Source organism: Dendropsophus ebraccatus, chromosome 15 (genome assembly GCF_027789765.1).
Source record: "Dendropsophus ebraccatus isolate aDenEbr1 chromosome 15, aDenEbr1.pat, whole genome shotgun sequence".
Taxonomy (NCBI): domain Eukaryota; kingdom Metazoa; phylum Chordata; class Amphibia; order Anura; family Hylidae; genus Dendropsophus; species Dendropsophus ebraccatus.
The window spans coordinates 62,174,479-62,180,354 of record NC_091468.1 but is presented as its reverse complement, the minus strand read 5'-3'; positions in this window follow the sequence as shown (position 1 = coordinate 62,180,354).

Genomic DNA, 5,876 nt, shown 5'->3' with positions numbered 1-5,876 from the left:
GATCTATATTTTTCTATCCGGTAGGGTTAATAGGTACATTATTTTTCAGGTTAATTGTATACACTGATAATAGAATATGTAAACATCTAAAATAAATTTGTATTTTTAGGTTAAAACTGGGTTATTGTTTGTGGTACTGTGTACTGTATATTTTTTATTGTGTATCTGAATTTTACAATATAAAGCCAGCTCCAGACAGGCGTAAGCCCCTATGACACGGGGCGAAAAGAGGAAGCAAGCGCTCACTTCCTCCTCGTTCCCCACTCGTTGCTGGCGCTATTACACATTTATCTTTTAAGAAACTCCTCCTACTCTGGACTCATTATCTGTATTAACTGAACCTGTTTGAACTCATTACATGTATAAAAAAAAGTACCTGCCCTTACACTCAATCAATTACATTTCAAGCTCTCCACCATGGCCAAGACCATAGAGCATTATAACACCATAAGACCATAAGGACACCAGGAACATAATTGTAGACCTGGATAAGGCTGGGATGGGCTACAGGACAATAGGCAAGCAGCTTGATGAGAAGGCAACAACTGTTAGCACCATTATTAGAAGATAGAAGAAACACAAGGTGACTGACAATCAATCAGGAATCAGCCAACGACTACACAGGAGGACCTGGTCAATGACCTGCAGAAAGCTGGAACTATATTGTTAGGACTCGGGCCATGCCTTTGGCTCGGCGTCCATAGCAGCCAGACTGCTTCTCAGGTTTTGCTCTGCTCTGCTATTCCGTGTTGTAGCAGAGCCCAGTGTTTCACTCTCTGGCTGATCAGCACTAGGTGTTGTGAGTGTTCACTGATTATTGACTGACAGCTGACTTACCAGTTAGCTGTCGGTATCTGGGCAGGACCTGGAGCCTCAGCCCCAATCATTGCCAGGGGCTGGGACTACAGGTTGCATAAGTATCCTCACTTGTCTCATGTTCCTTGCCTGAGATAGAGCCCCACTTGTGAGAGTATCTTGATCTAGCTTGTCATTCTGTCTTATTCTCTGCTATTGGATTTCTGGCTTGGACTTAGACTACTCTCTCTGGACTTTGCTTCTGTACCTCACTGACCGGCTGTTACTGACTTGGACTGTTTACTTCCCCTTATTGTGTTCGTACGTCTGTCTTTGTTTTTTGTATTTCACTTGCTCAGGTTAGGGAACGCCTCCAAGTTGTCCGCTGCCATTTTAGGGCTGTTGTGGCAATTAGGTAGGGACAGCTGGGGCGGGTGCAAGTTCTAGGGCTGCACTTGTCCATTGTCTTCCCTGGTCCCAAGCTGACATATATATTGCAAGATTTTTTCTCAGCATGACAATGACCTGAAACACACAGCCAGGGCAACTAAGGAGCGGCTGTGTAAGTAGTATTTCAAGGCCCTGGAGTGGCCTAGACAGTCTCATACCTGAACCCAATAGAAAGTCTTTGGAGGGAGATCAACGTTGCCCTGACATCCCCGAAACCTGAAAGAAATGGAGTAGGGGAACACAATCCCTGCTGCTGTGACTGCAAACCTGGTCAAGACCTACAGGAAACATTTAACCTCTAAGTGTATGTCCACACTACGGAAACCACTGAACCCCGGTAAAATAAATAAACTCTTCTTTACTGAAGGAACACTTTAGCAAACAATAGACTTTTGACTTGACAGGACTAGATCGGCGTAGAGGTAGAATAGCAGTGCTGACATGGTTGCGTACTGAGAAGGTAGAGTGAGTTCAGAGAAGTGGAGAGGAGTTTGTCTTGAGAGTCCCAACCAAAGTAGTACTGTGCTCTGTTGGAACTTTAGAAGTAGAAGAATACTCCAGAAAAGAAGAATACTTGTGCCTGTGTTTCGACCTATGTTGCTATACCACCTTTTGGCCTACAGTGTCGGGTGACCCGTCCTACTAGGGTGACACAAACCTATTTTGTATAATTTTTTACATAGCTACATATAAACCCCAGTAAACCCCATAGCTACATATAAACCCCAGTCAACCCCATAGCTACATATAAACTTCCAGAGTGTTCTCCAGCTTCAGAAGTGCACTCTGTGTTCACATTCTGACAACTTCCTATATAGATCTTGGATTAAAAGCAGCTATCCGACAGTACAAGTGGTTTGGGGGGTCAGATTGTGGGTACAGAGTCACTTTAAGTTATACACAAATACAACTGATATGCATATATAACACATATACACATGATATACTGTATTTGCATGTATTAAACATAATAATATACTTTAGACATAATAAGCATTTGTATACATATAATATTTACTTATTAACCATCTAGGTGTTAAAGAGAAACTAACAGCAAGTTAACCAGCTGTTATGTCACCATAACACATGGTGGGATGAGGATGAAGGTAACTTTCTTCCTCAGCGTGACTCCCCCCAATACCAAATGGCCCCCGGCTGCTATCAGTAGAAGTAGTTGCTTATTATTTTCCTGGACCCTTCTGGATTCCTGACATTTTTGAATTTGGTGGGACCTCTCCTTTAACCATTTAGATGCCACTGTACAAACTTACAGAAGCATTTTAATGGCTTGTAAAAGCCTTCATTGGTGGCGCAGTAAGGTAATCGCGGCAAGCCTATCCATTCTACTTACAGCCCGGGTCCTCTGCTGGTTTATCCAATCTTTTTATTTGCAAAGAGATAATGTACTTCTATGCAAATAAACCAATAAATCTTCTTGTATTTCAGGTTGTATGGATCAGCGGCAGCACATGTAATAAAACTCTATTACACCGTGTCCTGAAAATCAGTTTTCTAGATGAACCAGCAATTCTAAGAGGACAATTCACCACGCCCTGGAAAACAGGAAGGATGGCAGTTACATAAGTTACTATATGAGGATGATATTGGTATATACCTCTAGAACTTACAGAACAAGGTTTCTAAAAACATTACCTAATAGAAATTAGCATAAGATTTCACCCTGTTGTGACCTTCAAGCCAAATTTGGACTTTGATTTTTTTTTTGTCACAAGAAATGTTTTAGTTCTGGGGTAAAATTTACAAAATGTTGAAAAAATGGCTTTTCCCCATATTTAATTGCTTTGCATTACGGATATGTTCACACTACGTAAAAGTACGGCTGTTGTTGCCATCGGTAACAACAGCCGTACTTTATGCAGTGTGGAACATTGCCTACATTTCTATGGGATTCCGGCTGGAGCGTATACACATCGTATACGCTCCGGCCGGGATCCCATGCGGCGCCGCAAATAACTGACATGTCAGTTTTTTGCGGCCACAATTCAATGAATTGCGGCTGTACGAAACCCTGTCAGTGCACACAATGAAGCGAGCGGCTCCGGCCACTTGCTTCATTGTGTGCTGTGGGAGGTTCTGATGCGGGCGCACGCTGATGCCGGAAAGATCATCCTGGCCGAGACCGGCCGTTCTGTGACCTGGCCGGGTCACGGAACGGCCGGTCTAATACGACGTGTGAGCATGGCCTACACATGTATATACGTATATAGGGATTATAATGTGTGCCGAGCTGCTTCAGTATGATCAGCCCTGCACACATAATGCTATTTACACAGATTATCTGACAGATGATTAGAGCCAAAGCAAGAAATGCATTTGAAAAGAGGGGAAATCTAAGTCTTTCCTTTATGACCTGTTCTCTATTTATTGTCTGTTCCTGGCTTTGGCTTCAAAAAATCTTTCAGAAAATCTGTCTGTGTGAACACATCATTAGTGTCCAAAGAGTCAGGGATAATGACAGGAAGCTGTGATCACACAGCTGCCTGTTATTAACCCCCTTAAACATTGTTGTATATAGCAATCACAGAGTTTAGGGAAGTCAGTGACAGAAAAAGGAACTGTCACTGACTGACTGGGGGGTCCCCATCACTGTCTCTGAGGTATAAAACTAACCTCCGTCTTGTCAGTTCGGCGATCATCTCATAGAGTCTGCCTCGAACAGAGCGCCTACAGTCCTGATCCTGATTAGTATATGCAATCTAATCCTCCCCTTTCCCATTTTACAAATAAAAAAATATATATGCATAAAAAAAGTAAAAAGAAACTTTATATTATTAATATTTGGTATTGTATCGTGCGGAAATGAAAAAAAGAAAATCACCAGGACTAAAGTTTTTTTTTTTAATTATATATCAGAGAGAAAAAATAACAAAAAGCAATAAAAAAACTCCCATCTGCACTGCAAGTATCCAATATAACCTATAGATCATGGTGCAAAAAAATGAGCCCCCAACCAGCCCTGTAGGCCTTATGGCTTTTAGAAGGTAATGAAGAAAATTGCTTTATTGTGACCTGGACATTCGGGCATCAATGACCCTTGGTCATGATGGGGTAAAATATCTAATGGCATGCACTGTATGGGTATGTTCACACTGAGCAAATGTGGCAGAATTACTGTATGTGGCGGAACTCTCCTGCCTGCCTCAGCTTGGGATGGCTTGCGCTCCTCCACTCTCTGTTCAAAGAATTGACATGTCATTCCCTTGAGCGGAGAGGGGAGGCGCACGAGCCATCCCATAGAGACGCTGTTTGACACTGAGGCAGGCAGGAGAGTTCCGCCGCGTAATTCCGCCACATTTGCTCAGTGTAAACATACCCTGAGGAAGGGCGCAAGCCCCCTGAAATGCGTAACACCTGTGTGTATTTCCCAACCAATTTTATCTAAATAATTTTGGACCATTGGACCATTGGCAGCAGTGGGCACAACCTATTGCTACCTTTTCTCTTATATTTATTTGCTATACCAGACCCTTATTGGGAGCGTTCTGTTGGTACCCTGACAAGCTCCTTGTGCCCACCCCCACCCCCATCAGAATATCCAGAACATTGTTTCATCATATGGTGAAGCCCAATTTTAGAATCTTCACCTGGATCTACGGTACCCCAATTCCTGGGCAGCATTGCATTAGTTCACCCACTTTTTGTCTTTTTTTTTTTTTCTCTCTTTCTACATTGGCCAATTGGCAATTGCTCTTGAGCGGCTGTGATGTCGGGAGGAATCGGAAGATACAGAAGATCAGCAGGAGATGGGGAGCGGCAGTACAGAGGGTGTCACATGTTTATAATCTTTGCATCAACCCCTGCTGTCCATCATTTTTTTTATATTGCCCAGAGGGCCCCTTTAAGTGAACTAGTCTGATACCATCTGCCAACACGTGATAAAAGACAAAAAGTGCAGCAAAGCAACGTGCAGGATATTAGTATAACAGTGATTGCTCAGAATATCCTTCATCAGACTGTACATAATACATGTAGTAGGATATTGCTTAATGGTTGATTTAATGAATTATTCTAGTCCTTATTGAGTTAGTTCTGCATGACAGGACCAGTCATCTTCATCTGTCTTCTGATTCTTTCCATAGTTGCTGGTGGCAGGGTTACTGTTTGCCGCTCTGTGCCTGTTTTTTGCTGTGCCTAATTTTAGATGAAGTCTTAGTCTACAGTATTTAAAGGTCTAGCTACAAGCTTAAGGTGCTGGTTATATTGTTACACAATCACATAGACTGAAAAAAGACACATCCATCAAGTGCAACCAAGGCAGGGGAAGGATGAATACATTCTGTATTTCTATATATGCATTAAAGGGGAACTCCAGTACTTTTTTTCCAAATCAACTGGTGTCAGAGAGTTATATAGATTTGTAATTTATTTCTATTTAAAGCGACTCTGTACCCACAATCTGACCCCCCCCCCCCCCCCCCCCCAAACCACTTGTACCTTCGGATAGCTGCTTTTAATCCAAGATCTGTCCTGGGGTCCATTCGGCAGGTGATGCAGTTATTGTTCTAAAAAAATACTTTTAAATTTGAAGCCCATGCCAAGCAGCAGTATCTGTGCCCTAACTTTGCACCACCCCTCCGTCCCTCCTCCCCACCCTCTTCATCATTAGGAAT